We start from the raw sequence: 18,548 nt of genomic DNA, 5'->3' as shown, positions 1-18,548 counted from the left end.
GAGCTTAGATTTAAAAGCTAAAGACAAATATGTAAATAATGTGATTTGGCAAATTTAGAAAGTAAAAAGTCTGTGAAAGATTTTAGAATGAAAGGGCCAAAATGGGAAAATAAATGCAACTGTTCTTTCTCGCCACCAATTCCAGAAAAACTGCTTGCAATGATGTGTAGTAACACTACCATAATTCACATTACCTAGGGAAGCTAATCTGAAGTTTGCAGTCCTAATTGTAAAACTGGACTGTTTTTTACTATTAGCTCTCTCTTATGTCCATTAATTAATTAATTGATAGAAACTGAGGTTGGTTGTCCAATTAAATTTTAATTAATATAACAATTGGAATGAGTCAAAGTATTGCTTACCAGCAACCCTTTGGGACCAGCTTTGATGAACAGATCAAAATAATTTATAATTAGATGTCAATTATTTATATGTGAATGATACTGCTAAAGGGCCTGAGGGCACCTTGAAAAGTTTATTCTCAATGGGTTTAAACTTCCTTTCCATCTGTAACCTTACTTATATATATTAATAATTTTCTTAGCATGACATATATGCCCAGAGAGTAAAACAGAACTATAAACCAGCTTTCCTGCTTTTTTCCCCTGTTTTCTTTTCTATTTTGCTTTATTCTAAGTTTATTGAAAGCAAGTAGTAGTTTCCTTATATTTTATTTGGTTTGGTCCTTCAAATAGGAACTCATCAGTGGATAGTATTATTAGTATTATATTTATTCAGCTTATATCAGTGGGTTTAAAAAAATTTAAAGGTAAAATGTGTTAAAAACTAAATTAGCTAATTTATTCTTTTCCTTCTCTTCCATCCCCTTTCTACCTTCCTCGTCTCCCTCCTTCCCTTCCTTCCCTCCCTCCTTACTGCTACTTTGCAGGAAGCTTCCTAGACTTCAAGATTCCTTGTGGGTGAGGGCACGTTGATTAAATGTTGGTGAAATGTAGCTTTCATGAGCAGTACTTTACATTCATATAGAATTTATGTAGGCATTTTCTTCTTTAATACTTACAATTGTCTTCAGATATTTAGAAGAAAGTATTTTCCCCATTTACAGATAGGAAAACTATCTGATAGCTAACTGTCAGACTCAAAGTCACCAATTACTTAGTGATGGAACTGCTCCTGTTACACCACGTTAACCAATATTAACCAATTTTATGTGCCATAAAATAACAGAGTAAAGTATCTATTAAATGTTTTGTGATTATGGCACAAGGGCATGTGGCAGAAACTGACCTATCTGCAAATATTTCCTTGGCTCTCCATTCATTGCTCTTTATGTATGCTCAGAGGCTTGGAGAAAAACAGCCTTTCTCCATGTTAGACCCCATCAATTCTCCTTTTCAAAATACAGAAGGAATTGAATCCTCTGAAACCCATCTGAAAACATCAGAATATTTTCAGTGGCCTTCCCAGTCAATCATTTTGCTAGAATATCTTTATTTTTGGCCCTGGGTCAAGATGCTTTTTATGTCTCCTGTAAGATAAGACCTGGGTCCTTACCTAATGTTGTTTTTTTTTCTCTGTGAAACTAGACAAAGAGTCACACAATCTGGATGTAACATTAACTTAAGGTTTGGGCTAATGTACCTACATTAGTACAGTGTCAGGTCTCCCATTACAACTTTACACTTGTACGTGTGTCAAAACCCAGAACTAGGCTTTTTTTTTTTTTTTTTTTCATTTTAAAAATGTCTAAAGCAATTTTCAAAAACAATTACATGATCTCTGCACCTCTTCCTCTAATCTTTTTGAAAATGTTCAAATTTCCCAACTTGGTAGATTTTATGAAAGAAAAAATGATCAGTAGGACAACATGTCCCCCATTAACCTGGGTCTAAAGTGGCTCATCCATTAAAAGCAAAACACAAAAACTAAAAAGCAACAACATTCCATAGGAATAATTTTGAAGAATTGAATGCAACACAATACTGCAGAGCTGGTATAGATTATGGGATATTGTGACCCCAAAACAGCTATTAAAAATATATAAACGTTGCATTAGTTAGGGTCCTCTAGGGAAACAGAATCAGCAAGAGATATCTGTCACTAGTATGCGATTCTTTAAGAGTCTCTCATGCAGCTGTGGGGATGCACAAGTCCAGGTTCCACAGGCAGGCAATGAAAGTCCATTGAAGGTTCTTGTCGAGTTCTGGGTCATGTTGGCTGTCCAAAGAAGAGCTGGGAAATTCTCTCTCAATGCTAGAATCACTTCCCTTTTTAAGGCATTCTACTGATTGGGTTAAGCGTCACTCATTGCTGATGGCAATCTCCCTGATTTATGTAATTACAACCAGCTATCTATGATTTACCACTGCAGTAAAGTCAATGGTGACTAACGCCCATAAAGACCCTTGTAATACAGTTAACCCAGTGCTTGCTTGACCAAACAACAGGGCACAATTACCTGGCTGAGTTGACACAATAGCCTAACCATCACAGTCCACCCCTTGTCAGCTCGGCAACCATACACATTACCTTAAACCATACTTAATCTCTAAGTAAAAACAATAACAGACATGCATATATACATATTTCCACCTAACAATGTTCAACTCTTCTGCGTACAACTGGAACATACAGAATAGGGTGCAAGTTCTTGGGTAATATTCACTCTCCAACTTGACATCCTCAAATATTATGACATGACATGGATATAACTTGTTATATGATAAGGGGGAAGTTTGGGGAAGAAGACAAAAAATTTGTTTTGTGTACATATATAATCATCATCATAATGAAAGAAGGAAGAAAGATTCATGACCATTATAGTCCTCATTTCTGTAACTGGTCACGTGTTGAAGTTCATATTTATCACTACCTTCTTTCACTACACATTCCATGTTTCCATTACCCTCAACAAGTACTTCAGCTGACCATGGTTCTTTGCCTGGTCAGGTGACCCAAACTTTCATTCCTGAATATTCTGGGCCATCATTAGTCTTGCTTGGATTGAGTCGTTGCAATTTTCCATTGACTTTAATCATAGGACATGGCAGTACTAATACTCAACCTCTTTCCCCAGCCACTCTAGGGACATGCCCTAGAGGATCTCCTGTATTCCAGGCAAACTCTTCTTTACCCCCATTACATAGATGCAATCCTACTTCCCCTTAATAGTCAGAATCAATTGCCCCAGCAAGTACAGTAATCCCCTTCTTTGACTGTTGATTCAGAGGTAAGAGGAGCCCAGAGTGACCAGGTGGCAGTTTTAGCTTCCAGTTCAATGGAATCATTGTGTTCCCTGGTGACAGCTCTCCTCCTTTTGGGACTAAAACCTGTCAACTAGCAAAGTTTGAGGTTGTGGGAACAGGAAGCAAAAATTTTCCACTTCCATTTTTACCCCTTGATTCCTGGATCCATGGATCCTGGTTATGGGAGAAACAGCACCATAGAGTAGATGCTGATTTAGAGCATACACAGCCTCCTGGAGAACATTGCCCCAGCCCTGCAAGGTATTGCCACCTAGTTGGTTCTGTAACTGAGTCTTCAAAAGGCCATTCCACCATTCTACCAATCCAGCTGCTTCAGGGTGATGGGGAACATGGTAAGATCAGTGAATTCCATGGACATGTGCCCATTCCCACACATCATTTGCTGTGAAATGGGTTCCTTGATTGGAAGCAATGCTGTGTGGAATGCCATGGTGGTAGATAAGACATTCAGTAAGTCCATGGATGGTACTTTTGGAAGAAGCATTGTGTGCAGGAAATGCAAACCAATATCCAGAGTATGTGTCTATTCTAGTTAAAACAAATCGCTGCCCCTCCTATGGTGGAAGTGATCCAATGTAGTCAACCTGCGATTAGGTAGCAGGCTGGTCACCTCAAGGAATGGTGTCATATCGGGGGCTGAGTGTGGGTCTCTGCTGCTGGCAGATTGGGCACTCAGCAGTGGCTGTAGCCAAGTCACCTTAGTAAGGGGAAATCCGTGTTGCTGGGTCCATGCATAACCTCCATCCCTACCTCTGTGGCCACTTTGTTCATGAGCCCACTGGGCAATGACTGGAGTGGCTGGGGAAAGAGGCTGAGAATTAGCCACAAAGCGGGTCATCTTATCCACTTGATTATTAAAATCTTCCTCTGCTGAAGTTACCCTCTGGTGAGCATTCATGTGAGACACAAAAACTTTCCTGTTTTTTGCCCACTCAGAAAGGTCAATTCACATACCTTTTCCCCAGAACTTTTTGTCATCAATTTTCCAATCATGTCCCTTTCAAGTCCCTGATCATCCAACCAAACCATTGGCAACAGCCCATGAATCAGTGTACAAATGCACCTCTGACCATTTCTTTTTCCAAGCAAAATGAACAACCAGGTGCATTGCTCAAAGTTCTGCCCACTGGGAGAATTTGCCCTCACCACTGTCCTTCAGGGATGTCCCAGAAAGGGGCTGCAGTGCTGTAGCTGTCCACATTTGGGTGGTACCTGTATATTGTGCAGAACCATCTGTAAACCAGGCCCGAGTTTTCTTTTCCTCAGTCAACTGATTGTAAGGGACTTCCCAAGAGGCCAAAGCTGTGGGCTGGGAAAGAGAAGATAACATGGCAGGGGTGGTGACCATGGGCATTTGGGCTACGTCCTCATGTAACTTACTCATGCCTTCAGGACCCGATCATGCCCTAGCTCATATATACCACTTCCACTTTATTATGGAGTGTTCCTGTGCATGCCCAGCAATGGTTTGGAGGGTCAGACAATACCCAGCTCATGATAGACAACTCAGGTCTCATGGTAACTTGATGGCCTATGGTTAAGTGTTCAGTTTCTACTAAGGCCCAGTAGCAGACCAAAAGCTGTTTCTCAAAAGGGGAGTTGTTATCTGCAGAGGATGGCAGGGCTTTGCTCCAAAATCCTAAGGGTCTGCATTGTGATTCTCCTATAGGGGCCTGCCAAAGGCTCCAGACAGCACCTCTATTTGCCACTGAAACTTCCAGCACCATTGGATCTGCTGGATCCTATGGCCCAAGTGGTAGTGCAGCTTGCACAGCAGCCTGGACCTGATGCAGAGCCTCTTCTTATGGTCCCCAGTCAAAACTAGCAGCTTTTCTGGTCACTTGGTAAATGGGCCAGAGTAGCACACCCAAATGAGGACTGTGTTATCTCCAAAATCCAAAGAGATCCACTAAGTATTGTGCCTCTTTTTCGGTCATAGGAAGAGACAGATGCAACAGCTTGTCCTTCACTTTGGAAGGAATATCTCAGCATGCCCGACACCACTGGACACCTAGAAATTTCACTGAGGTGGAAGGACCTTGTATTTTAGTTGGATTTATCTCCCATCCTCTCTCATGCAGATGCCTTACTATTAAGTCTAGAGTCTTTGCTACTTCTTGCTCACTAGGTCCTATCAACATGATATCATCAATATAAGGGACCAGTGGGATGTCTTGTGGGAAGGAGAGATGATCAAGTTACCTGCAGACAATATTATGCATAGGGCTGGAGAGTTGATATAACCTTGAGCCAGGACAGTGAAGGTATACTGCTGGCCTTGCTAGCCGAAAGCAAACTGTTTCTGGTGGTCCTTACTAATAACAATTGAGAAAAAAACATTCACCAAATCAATAGCTGCATAACAGGTACCAGGGGACATGTTGATTTGCTCAAGCAATGATACCACATCTGGGACAGCAGCTGCAATTGGAGTCACCCCCTGGTTAAGTTTACTATAATCTGCTGTCATCCTCAAAGATCATCTCTTTTCTGTACAGGCCAAATAGGAGAGTTGAATGGGGATGTGGTGGGAATCACCACTCCTGCATCCTTCAAATCTTTGATGGTGTCACTAATTTCTGCAATCCCTTCAGGAATCTGGTATTGCTTTCGGTTTACTATTTTGCTAGGTAGGGGCAGTTCTAGTGGTTTTCACTTCGTCTTTCTAACCATAATAGCCCTCACTATGCAAGTCAGTGATCCAATGGGATTCTGCCAGTTATTGAGTATGTCTATTCCAATTATGCATTCTGGAACTGGGGAAATAACCACAGAATGGGTCTGGGGACCCACTGGATCAACTGTGAGATGCACCTGAGCTAAAACTCCATTAATCACCTGACCTCTATAAGCCCCTACTCTGACTGGTGAACCACAGTGATGTTTGGGTCTCCTGGAATTAATGTCACTTCTGAGCCAGTGTCTAATAATCCCCGAAATGTCTGATCATTTCCTTTTCCCCAATGCACAGTTACTATGGTAAAAGGCTGAAGATATCCTTGGGGAATGGTGGGAGGAAGATTAATAGTATAAATTTCGGGCAGTTTAACAGGATCCTTCCCCAAGGAGACCTGGCCTCTTCCTCATTCAGGGGGCTCTGGGTCTGTAAACTGTCTCAAGTCTGGGAATTGATTAAGGGGCCATGATTCTCTGTGTCTGTAATTTGAGTTAGGGTTTCACTCACTCGACTAAGAACTCTTCCGTTCATATAGATCCCAAAGAAATTTGGTAGATTTCCCATCTATTTCACAGCTAGATACCCCATGATGTATTAGCCAATGCCACAACTCTACACAAGTCAGACTATTTTGAGTGCTTTTTTGAATCTGCCTTTCATTGAGGTAGCCAGGCCCACCTTGACTTTGGCAATTAACTGCTGATACTTGACTTTTACCAGACAGACATCCAATCATCCCCATAATGTTTAAGGATTCTAATTCCATCACAGCCCTCCCTATAGTAATATCTGGACTACAGAGAAGAGCAACCACAGTGCTCTTCAGGGAAGATGGAGTTAGTCCTACAAATTTATTCCTCAGAGTGCTGGTTAAAGGTGTGTTCTCTGGACATTGCTGGGGTGGGTGGGCAGCTCTCAAATGGTAAATCCATTCCAGCATTCCAATCTCCCTAAGCCTTTGAATTCCCTCTTCTACTGTATACCAGGGTAAATTGGGCATCTCAGTCTCAGACACGCTAGGCCATCTTTCGGTCCATGTTTCAGTCAGCCACCCATACAAACTGTTAGGCCCCTTTCCAACCCTCAACTTACAGTGTTGAATCCAGATTTTCTGCTCAGTGGTCCCATATCAATAAATTCAGCCTGATCCAGCTTTAAATTCTTTCCACCATTATCCCATTCCCTTAGTATCCATTCCCACACATATTCCTCTGATTTCTGTCTATATAAGTTGGAAAGCTCATGCAGTTCTTTCTGAGTATACCTTAGTTCTTCATGGGTCACACTTTGCATTTCACCTTTGGGGGCTTGTTGTGATTTTAGTCTAGTAATAGGTCTCGAAGACAAGAGAGGTGGTGGGGGTAGGTTAGGAGAAGGATTAGAAATGCCTTTCAAGCTACTGACCTCAGGGCATTCCTTGCATTTTCTTCTCTGAAACAGAATTATTCTCTTCAGGAAGGGGTTGGAAGGCAGTTTCCTCAGGGCAGACTGGAGGCTGAACAGTGCTGTGCTGGAGTTTGGCTGGTACATGCCTCAGGGCTGGGAGGAGGTCCAGACTCCCTGGGCAGGCCAAAGGCTGGGCAGGGCAGGCTTCAGTTTGGCTGGTACTCAGGGCTGGAAGTTGTTTCAGACTCCCTGGGGCAGGCTAGAGGCTGGATGATACAAAGTTGACAAGGTATGGCCTGGACAGAGCAGGCCATGGCAGGCTTATCTAAAGTCTCAGCAGTATTCAGAGTTCCAATGTCTCCATCAATATCGTCATCATCCTATATGCCGTCATCATCCTATATGTCTCCATCGCAATTCCCTGGATTCCACTCTTTTCCAATCAATGCCTTCACTTTACCTTCAGAAATCCTGTGAGGTTGAGATTTTAGTTTCCTTTGTAACTCTGCTATTCCTACAGTGAGAGTCTGACTTTGGTTCTCATATATTTTGAACCTGTGGCTACAGGAGACAAGATTTTTTTCAGAGCACACATAGAAACTTTTGCGTCATCCATTTGGTGTTTAAGCTTCAAAACTGAAGCCTTTAACTCATCTCTTTCTTTGGTAAAAGTATCCAGAGTATCTAAGAGGAGCCAGCCAACATCATTATACCATTTGACTCCACAAAACTGTTAAAGTGTTGAAAACTCTCTCGCCTAGATCCTTGCTTCTTACAAGCATGAGAGTAGGGGAATCCAGTGATGGTATTTTGCAGATCTTGATTGCCAACTCATGGCATGGACTGTTAGCAGCCTCTTTGTTATTGGAAAGGGAGTCGTTAGTATCCTTTAGTCCAATTATTGTAGAAAGACGATGCAAAACTCCCAGAACCACCTCAGACACCCCACGTTTAAGACTCTGTTCCTCAAGAACCACTCCCGGTACCAAGCTGTATTAGTCAGGGTTCTCTAGGGAAACAGAAACAACAGGGATATCTGTCACTAGTATGTAATTATATAAGAGACTTTCACGCAGCTGTGGGGATGCACAAGTCCAGGTTCCACAGGCAGGCAATGGAAGTCCATTGAAGGTTCTTATCAAGTTCTGGGTGATGTTGGCTGTCCAAAGAAGAGCTGGGAAATTCTCTCTCAATGTTAGAATCACTTACCCCTTTAAGGCATTCAACTGATTGAATTAAGCATCACTCTTGCTGATGGCAATCTCCCTGATTGATGTAATTATAACAAGCTATCTATGATTTACCACTGCAGTAAAGTCAATAGTGACTAAAGTCCATAAATTCCCTTATATTATAGTTAGCCCAGTGCTTGCTTGACCAAACAACTGGGCACAATTACCTGGCCGAGTTGACACAATAGCCTAACCATCACAAACACATATACATAAATTTAAAAAAATGTAAACATGTACATGTAAGGTAAAGTATATAGTTGTGTGTGTCACATAAATACATACATACCAGAAATATCTAAGCTTATCTCATTTCCTAGGTAAGCAATAAAAAACTCAATATGTTGGCTGATTTACTAGGTAATAGCTTAGCAGAAAATGAAATGTTCTGATGCTATCAACAGGGCTCCTACCTGTTGCTTTCTTGTTATATTTACATTTTGTTCTCACTTCTACAATTGGCTAAAGCCCTACTAGAGGAAATGGGCACAGAAACTGGCAGATGTGACACAATTCTGGGATTGCATTGACAATTAGGCAGTGTAGGCAGCTGAATATATTACAATTACTACATCAATTACATTGCATGAAATAATCTTACAACATTGGGACATAGGAATGTGTTACCTACTTAGAGTTCATCCCTCATCTGCATTTGACCCTCCATAGTCCTACATCCTCAGCCAGCAGGAGTTAAAGCAGAGTAGAATTTAATGAGTTTCTAAGGCACCTACAGTTTATGTGTAGAACTGTGGTTATAAAAGAAACAATAACTCAATTTCATTCTTTCTCCCACTTGCAGCAGTTTCAAGTTCCCCAGTGTACGCCATCTTCACCACCAAGAATTTCTAGGAAACCCAAAGGGGTATCTCGTGTACTCCAGTACAATTATGCCGCCTTGGGGCTCTGCTATTGCTCCATCCAGTTCCAAAAGTCCCTTTGGGTGCCATAATCTTCCAGTATTCTCCATCACTGCTCCCCAGGTATCACTGTCAATGCACTCAAGCTCCCATAGTAGTGAAATGCATAGGGGACTGATTCCCTCTCATCTCCGTGTGTTGAAATTCATCAGAGCATTATCAAAACAGCGCTATCTATATACTAATATTTTCAGAGATTTCTGTGTGAGATTTCCCTTTCAGTTTTTAGTTATAGTCTTCTCTCTGAATGTGCATCCAGGCCAAAAATGGAGTTGAGCAGAGATGCTATGTTGTTCTCAAACTTCTATTCCCTCATAATTGCAAAGGCTTTATTAACGTATCATGCTTTGTTCCTTCTTTCTTTTATAGGCACTTTTTCAGGAGGCTCCGCAGACCCTGTGAATATAGGTGTATGTCAGGGCACACTACAGTTTTCCAGACATATCAGAATGTCATTGCTAGACATATATTGGACTAAAGATGAAATCCTTGCTGCAGAAATGAGAACATATTGATAGACTACCATAACTGAAAGGCAATTTGGTGTTCTAATATTTAATTCAGAAAGTGAAAAAATTAATGATAATTTCAGAGGAGAGTAATTCAATGTTTAATAGTTATATTCATTTGAAGCTGAATGAAAACTATGTAATGAAGAGTCATCTTGGGTTTCCAAAATGGACAAAAAATTTAGGGAAGTAATTTTGATGATGGAGCCTTGTGGTAACACTTACTGATCTTTAAACTTCTCACATCTTTAATTTTCTCATTTGCAAATTTGTAGGTCTTGATAGAACATGGAGAAAATCATGTATTTACATGCCACACTCCTCTCTGAACAAGAAACCATGTAATGATTTTCACTTTCTCCTCCCAAACAGTGAAAACATATATTTTTTTCTTTTCTTTTTCTAATATGAGAATTTTTATAACTTCAGTAGAAGGCTCTTTGTAATGTATGAATATCAAGGGCAAGTTATTTTCATGTTTTACAACCATGTCACTTCTACAAACTCTGAATAAAACAGCATGCACAGAAACTCCCAAGTCATTTCCAATTTTGTCTTTGCTGGTTCTTCAGAATGACCATTTTAAGGTTATCAGCGAACAGACCATACTGAATAGAGTGGGATAAAAAAGGGTCCCATCCTCCCAATCCTAGCTCCCCTCAAGCGTGCAAAGCCCCACCCAATAGTATCCCTATGCCCCTGTCTTATCTCTTCACTGCACAACTACTTACCTTCACTTTATCATAGATTTCGTCCTTGTGGGCATCAGCTCACAACCTTCTCCTCCCCCTTCTATGCCCTGTAAGTTCATCATCCAGTCTCTAGCTCTCTGAGACAGCTTGATTTGCTTAATTCATATCAGAGAGGTCATGTAGTATTTATCCTTCATTGCCTGGCTTGCTTCATTCAACATCAGGTCCTCAAGATTCATCTATGTTATCCTGTGTGTTAGTACTGTATTCCGTCTTACAGCTGAGTGATATTTCATTGTGTGTATATGCCACATTTTGTTCATCCATTCATCCGTTGACGGGCATTTGAGTGGATTCCATCTTTTGGCAATAGTGAGTAATGTCGCTATGAACAATGGTGTGCATATATCAGTTTGTGTCTTGTTTTCAGTTCTTCTGGGTATTTACCCGGCAGTGGAAATGCTGAGTCATATGGCAAATCTATAGCTAGCTTTTTAGGAACCACCAAACTGTCCTCCAGAATGGCTGGATCCTTCTGTATTTCCACCAGCAGTGGATGAGGGTTCCCATTCCTCAGCATCCTCTCCAAAACTTGTAGTCCTGTTTTTTTAATAGCTGCCTGTCTAATGGGTGTAGTTTTGATTTGCATTTCCCTAACAGCTAGTGATGTTGATCATCTTTTCACATACTTTTTAGCCATTTGTATTTCTTCTTTGGAGAAGTGTCTGTTCAAATCTCTTGCCCATTTTTTGAATGGGTTGTCTGTCTTTTTATTTTTGAGATATAGGATTTCTTTATATATGTTGGATATTAGGCTCCTATCAGATATATGGTTACCAAATATTTTCTACCATTGGGTAAGCTGTCTTTTCACTTTCTTGATAAACTCCTTTGACGTGCAGAAGGCTTCAATTTTGAGGAGGTCCCATTTATCTATTTTTTCTTTTGCTGCTCATGGCTTTGGGTGTGAAGTTCATGAAGCCATTTACTATTACAAGGTGCTGTAGATGCTTTCCTACATTGTCTTCCAAGGTCTTTATGTTCTTGGCTCTTATATTTGGATCTTTTATCCCTCTTGAGTTGATTTTTGTATAAGGTGTGAGATGGCAATCCTAACTCATTCTTTTGCATATGGATAGCCAGTTCTCCAAGTACCATTTGTTGAAGAGGCCATTCTCTCCCAGCTGGATGGGCTTTCTGGCCTTGTCGAATATCAGATGACTGTATATGTGAGGATCTATATCCAAAGTCTCAATTCAGTTCCATTGATCAGTGTGTCTATCCTTGTGCCAATACCATGCTGTTTTTGACCACTATAGCTCTGTAGTAGGTTTTAAAGTCAGGTAGTGTGATTCCTCCAATTTCATTTTTCTTTTTCAATATGTCTTTGGCTATTCGGGGCCTCTTTCCCTTCCAAATAAATTTCATAGTTAGTTTTATCCATTCAGTAAGAAATGCTGTGTTGATTTTTATTGGGATTGCATTAAATTTGTACATCAATTTCGGTAGGATAGACATCTTAATGATATTTAGTCTTCCTATCCATGAACAGGGAATATTCTTCCATTTATTTAAGTCTTCTCTGACTCCCTTTAACAGGGTTGTATAGTTTTATGTGTATAAGTCTATTACATCTTTAGTTAAATTTATTCCTAGGTATTTGATTTTTTAATTTACTATTGCAAATGGATGGTCCAATGATGGGCCCTTGACTATGCTCATGAGCCTGTGTGCCTGAAATTTCAACTAGGCCTAGAGCTGCAGGGTGCCTGAGAGTTACCTCCTGAGAGCCTCCATGTTGCTCAAATGTGGCTATTCTCTAAGCCAAACTCAGCATGTAATTGCATTACCTTCCCCCAGCATGGGACATGACTCCCGGGGATGAGCCTCTCTGGTGCCGAGGGATTACTACTATCACCAGCTGGTGAAGCAACTAGAAGAAGACCTTGAATAACAGGGGGAAATGGTAAAGACAAATCAGTTTATATGGCTAAGAGGCTTCAAGCTGTCGGGAGGTCATTAGAGGTGTCACATTTACACATGTCTCAGGAGGATCCCAGAGACAGCAAAGTAGATTCAATGCCAGGTACTGGTGGTCCTGAGGGCTACAGAGACACACAGGTCCTATGGTCATGGCAGATGGCTCTGGAGTTCAGTACCTTGTCAATGGGCCCTACTTTGGAATTTGTGCTCCTGATTTTGATGGAGTTGGACTCAGATGTGACCTCTCTACACATGTCTCTTCTGTCACTTTTACTAAACCTGTGGTTGGCACTGGGGTTTGTGTATGATCAGAAGACTTGAATCTCTGGACTGTCCATGTGTCAGCTGGGCCCTGAGCCTCAGCAGAGTTGCAACACCTACTCTCCAGTTCATTGGATGTACCCAGGCCAGCTGCCTGGTCAACCACCACACCAGGGAACTGAGCTTGTCTACAACTGCAAGCAAGAGAATTGCATCCATCAGCCATGTGTGATCTAAGCCCGCTCACGATTTAGAGGTGGAGTGGACATTGCCATCCCAGGTCCACATAATGGAGGAATATAATATGGATTGGAGTGGACTTGCTGGTATTCTACTATATAACTGTTGTGACTCTAGCAATGGAAGAAATTGTATCATTGATATGGAGACAGTGGCCATGGGAGTTGCTGAGGGTAGGGAGAAGGAAGAAGAGGTGATATGGAGCATTTTTGGAACTTGGAGTTGTCCTGAACGATATTGCAGAGACAGATGCAGGGCACTATTTATCCTGTCATAATCCACTGGATTGACTGGGAGAGAGTGTAAACTATAATGTAAACTATGGTCAATGCAGTGTGGCAGTACTCCAGGGTATATTCACCAAATACAATGAGTGAGACTCACTGATGAAAGGGGATGTTAATGTGGGAGGAGCAGGGGTGAGGGGTGGAGAGTAGGTATATGGGAACCTCTTAATTTTTTTGATGTAATGTTTTATGTGATCTATTTATCTTTAAAAATAAGACAATAAAAATCATTTTTAAAAAATTTATTCTTTTTATTTATTCCTCTTCCCTTTGTTGTTTGTGCTCACTGTCTCCTGTGTCTATTTGTTGTGTGCTCATGTTCTTTTAAGGGAGCACCGGGAAATGAGCCTGGGACTGTCCATGCAGGAGGGAGGTGCCCAATGACTTGAGCCACCTCTGCTCCCTGCTTATTGTGACTCTCATTGTGTCTCTTCGTTGTGTCACCTTATTGCATCATCTTGTTGCATCAGCTTGCTATGCTAGCCTGTCACTGAGCCCAGGATCTCCCACAACATCTCTTTTTTTATGGCCTGCTTCTCACTGGAAATGTACCTCCGCTAGTTTTCTCAACATCTTGTATGGTGTGAGGAAAATCAATAGCTTAATTTTTAACATCAGTGAGATGGATTGGCCTAGGAAGATTTTCAGCCAAGTCTTGCATCCTCCTGACAGGGAAATACATGTCTTTCCTATTTCAAGCCGCACAGTTTATAAGCAGCAATTGACAGTTTTGTAGAACTCCCTGGGGTTAGAGCTTTCACAGTGGCTCTTTAAGGTCTCATGAGTGTGCTTTAAGTGAATCTATAACCACCCTTTCCTGCCAAGTTCAGTTCCTTAACAATGTGCATATCCTTGAATGTGCTCAGTGAATGTTAAAGCTGGCTAAGTAACCGCAAGAAAGCTGTTAGTCACCTGTGAAGCCAGGTGGTGGTAATGGAAAAATCATATCAAAGGTGCAAGTTTAGTGTGATTTTGTTTTTCACTTTAAATACCTGTCAAATGTAGCATGAATTATAACCCACTTTAATTTATTGTTAGAGAAAGGAATGATGGGAAGGTGATTTAATCAGGGCTGGAAACCATATTTTGTGCACTTGAACATCATTAATTCATATGTATATTCTGGTGGGTATATCATCACACCTAATCTTCACACATAAGGTAGAACATTGTAGTAAAACATTACCTGGAAGTAAACACCTTGCGTTTTTCATACTGCTTGTCACGGAAGGATGATCTTTATTAAAAATTGTTACTCCTTCACAGATATAGTAATAGTGGTCGTGATCTGTAAACACCATTGAAATGGACACTGCTAAGAGGAAGCAGATTTGAGAAGAATCAGAGTTTAGTTCTTTGTTCCACTACTCACCCTCACTTTTCCAAGAAGAATGCCATCCATGTCTCCTTAATGCCTTGTTCTCATCTAAAATTTCCAGAGCTGTTTCACCTTAACTGTTTTCCCACCCATTCCTGCTAAAGTTCTTTCTCTAGGAGTAGAAGCATACAATTCTAGTAGCAATTATTTTTATTATCTTATAAGGAACATCTTAGGAAGAATATCTTTTTCAGTACTTCACAATGTAATCCTTGAAAGTTCATAATTATTTCATATTATTATATAAAGGTCACGCATATGCAATCCCAGATGCATATGAGATGAAACTGAGGCTCTGAATCACTGAGTGTAATTGCTTCATAGCCATGTGTAGTGACCAGCAGAAGAGGGAAGTAATCATGATTACTACAATTGTGCGGCTCTAAGTATTTCTGAATGTGTGGGTTGAAACCACTTGGATCTCATTTGCCTGGGTCCATGATATAAATGCTGATTTCTGGGCTCCATCTCAGAACTACAGAATCAGAATCAGAATCCCTTGCTATAGTGCCCAGTAGTCTCATTTTAGAAAATGCCACAAGTAATTCTAATACATCCTAAGTCTGAGAATCCCTGTAGCATATGCTTTCTTTGAGAAAATCATATAGTGATTTTCTTTTCATTGTACATTAGTATTTTGAATTATTTTGTATATATTTTAAACACATTTTACCCTGAAAGCAAACCCTCTTTGTTGCATAGGGCAGGTATTAATCCTTCTGCCTCTTCTTTTTCCCCAGGGCAGCTTAGAGACAGAGAAATTGAGATAAAGAGAGGGAGAGAGGGTTGACCAAGGTCAAATAATGACTCCCAGATTTGAAAACATTTTGCAACTTAAATATAAAGTACCACTACCGGAAATGATTTCAATAAGTCTTTTAATAAAGTGAATCTATATTAGATATGCTGCGGGGAAAATACATATGTTTCGGTCACACTCATTTCTTTGGTATGGTCTGTGCCAATGCAGATATTGCAAATGGAGAGTAGATTTTTCCCTGAGGAGTAACGAGCAAACCTTGATGGAAAAAGCAATATTGTCCTTTGAGAGCTAGTTTCCACTCAAGGTTTCAATTGACTACTGTTATGTTTAGGACTCCAAAGGTCTGATTAGAGAAAGCAGAGGTAATAAATTCAACACCTCTGTGATGGGTCAGGAGAATGTACTCTTTGTCTCCTACTGTCGATTGAATGGTTTTCCTCCAAACAGAACACATCTGGCCACTTCTGAGACGTTTTCCATTTATAGCATTGAGGTTTAGGGAAAGTGAACATTCACCTTTGATGGTATTTCTTATTTTCTGCAGTAAAAAAAAAAAATTGATGAGACATTATGGCAAAATGCTGTTGAAAAAGAAGAGTCAAGGTTAAAAAGAGCATAGATACTCTTTATTGGATTTATTAGCTTCTGTTACTCCTCATCCCTCATCCCCCAAGTTTATGCCCCCTTCCTGCAAGGTTCAAGTCCTTTTCCCAATCTGGGGCAACTTTGAAGGGCCCTCCCAACTTCAGAGCTCCCTGTAGGAGTGGGTGTGAGTTTTGTTGCAACAGTGACACGAACAGTAATAAGAAGAGAATGACAGATTTTATTATGTAAATAAAGGATGCAAACACAGAGCCGCCCACAGACTGGGACACAGCATTATACTCACAGTAGGAAAAGAACATTTCCCCAGCCCTCCAGCCCCACAAGTGCACTGAATGTCCGTGACCTTTACCTCCCATTCAGATGGCAGGTCCAACGCACACCTTTCTCCAGGACGTCTCTATACCTTTCTGGATCCTCCCAACTTTTCCGGAGGCTCTGGCTATGTGCCTAACTCCTTTCTGGAACATGGTTCTTACTCTGGAGTTCATTGAGGGAATGAGAACTCAAAGCTTAACTTTCTAGACCTATAACCCCATTGTAGAACCAGACCTCTGGATTCCAAGGTTTAAAAACAGCTTATAATACCTGTCCTTAAATTTTTTTTTTTTAATTAAAAGAAGAGAAAGAAGGAAAACAGGTTTTAAGAAATTAGATTACCAAAAGTTCCCACAGGATGGACTGGGATTGAACTGCTGGTCAGTGCTACTGTGACAATTCCCAGAGAATGACTCTAATGGCAGGGCATAGGTTAGGTGTCCACCCATCCAACTGATTGTGCCCAAAAGACAGCACTGTAATGTAGACCTTCCTAGTAAGCACATTTCTAGGACGGAGATAGGACAGGAGGAGGAATTTTCTAGAGAAAGTGTAGGAGTTTAGGACTTCTGGTGGGTTCTATTAGTTAATATTTTATTTGGCTGTTTTGTACCCATACTCATAATAATAATGGTTTAGCCTTTGTGGACTAATTTTTACAAGATTTGGTAGTAAAGAGAGTTATAAAGCTTTCCATTTTCTCCATAAAGCTTCCAATAGTTTTAAAAAATATTATTCTCAAAGATTAATAAAGAACAAAGCTTTGAAATAACCTGTTGCCATGTGATCATTTTTAAAATGATATCACTTTAAATATTTTCCAAAATCCTCCATAGTAATTGATGAATTGAATTTTTTTAAAAAAAAAATTTTAAGGGGGTTGACATTGGTAATTTATATTTTCTATAATTGCTGTCTCTGAATTTTATTTAGTACCCCCTTATAGATCTTTTGAACTACCTCTTAGTTTCGATTCTCCATTATCTAGTCTTCACCTAAATTTCCAGCTCCATCTTGCCCTACTCTACTTCATACACTCATGGTCAAGTATCAGCAAATTACTGACTCCCATGTTCACCTCTTCTCTAAATATTTCCTTGGCCTCCTTGCTCTGATTGAACTAGGTTTCCCACAAAACCATCTTGGGCCACTTTCCATTAAGCCTTCTTGGAGCAGAGAAAAGATGTATCCTTCTGGTTCTTTACTGCTGCAACCAGCTCATTTCCTTGTTTTCCTTCTATACTCCTCTGCAAAAACTCTAGGTGATGCCCAGAAATATTCCTTTTTGAGGTTCTCTATACCCCAGGACCAATCTTCATCATTTCTTACAGATTTCAGCATCTGGCTTAGTGTCTTTACCTCCAACGTTACCTCTCCCATTAATAGGGTGATCATCCCAGTTTGCCCAAGCCTGTGGGATCAGTCCTGAGCAAACCATCCCAATTTGCCTTACTTAGGATTTTCCAGGATGAAGGACTTTCAGTGCTACAGTTGGGGAATTTCCATCCATGCGGGAGGATTTTGTCAGTGTTGGTGATGTCTTCTTTATGTAGTTGATCCTGATGTCCTGGCCTTTTCAATCCTTAACCTCCTTTTCTGCAATATTCTCATCTGCATCAGTACCTCAGCCACTCCCTCCCATGGGAAACCTTAGGCCATCTAATACTGATAACGGTGCAACCTCCCTAATACAGATTTTGACCTTCCTTTTCTCTGTTTACAGCTTCCTACTAATCAGGTAGTAGTAATTTATCTGAATTTCAAAACTTCTTTGACACCATTTGTTCTAGTTGCTGGGCTGCAAAAAGCAATATGCCAGAAATGGGTTGGCTTTTAACATGGAGATTTATTAGCTTACAGGCTTATAGTTTGGAGGCTGTGAAAATGTCCAGATTGAGGCATCATCAGGTGATGCTTTCTCACCAAAGACCAGCTGCCAGTGATCCTGGACTCCTCTGTCACATGACAAGGCACATGGCAGTGTCTGCTGGTCTCACCTCCTCTTCTGGGTTTTGTTGCCTTCACCTTCTGGCTTCTATGGCTTTCTCTCTTCTCTCTCTGAATCACATTCT

At 40.7% G+C, this 18,548-nt stretch overlaps 1 protein-coding gene across 1 annotated transcript in view; it reads right to left on the bottom strand.

The window, feature by feature from the left end:
• Window positions 1–15,707: 15,707 nt before the first annotated feature.
• TMEM117 (transmembrane protein 117) overlaps window positions 15,708–18,548 on the bottom strand; it is a 574,260-nt gene continuing 571,419 nt past the window's right edge. Inside the window, exon 9 of the mRNA XM_058307848.2 lies at window positions 15,708–16,093. The gene's annotated coding sequence lies outside the window, so the exon portion shown is untranslated. The remainder of the gene's footprint in view (window positions 16,094–18,548) is intronic.

The sequence above is a fragment of the Dasypus novemcinctus genome, chromosome 12, assembly GCF_030445035.2.
Source record: "Dasypus novemcinctus isolate mDasNov1 chromosome 12, mDasNov1.1.hap2, whole genome shotgun sequence".
Taxonomy (NCBI): domain Eukaryota; kingdom Metazoa; phylum Chordata; class Mammalia; order Cingulata; family Dasypodidae; genus Dasypus; species Dasypus novemcinctus.
The sequence above is the reverse complement of the archived record's forward strand: the minus strand, read 5'-3'. Positions and strand labels throughout refer to the sequence as shown.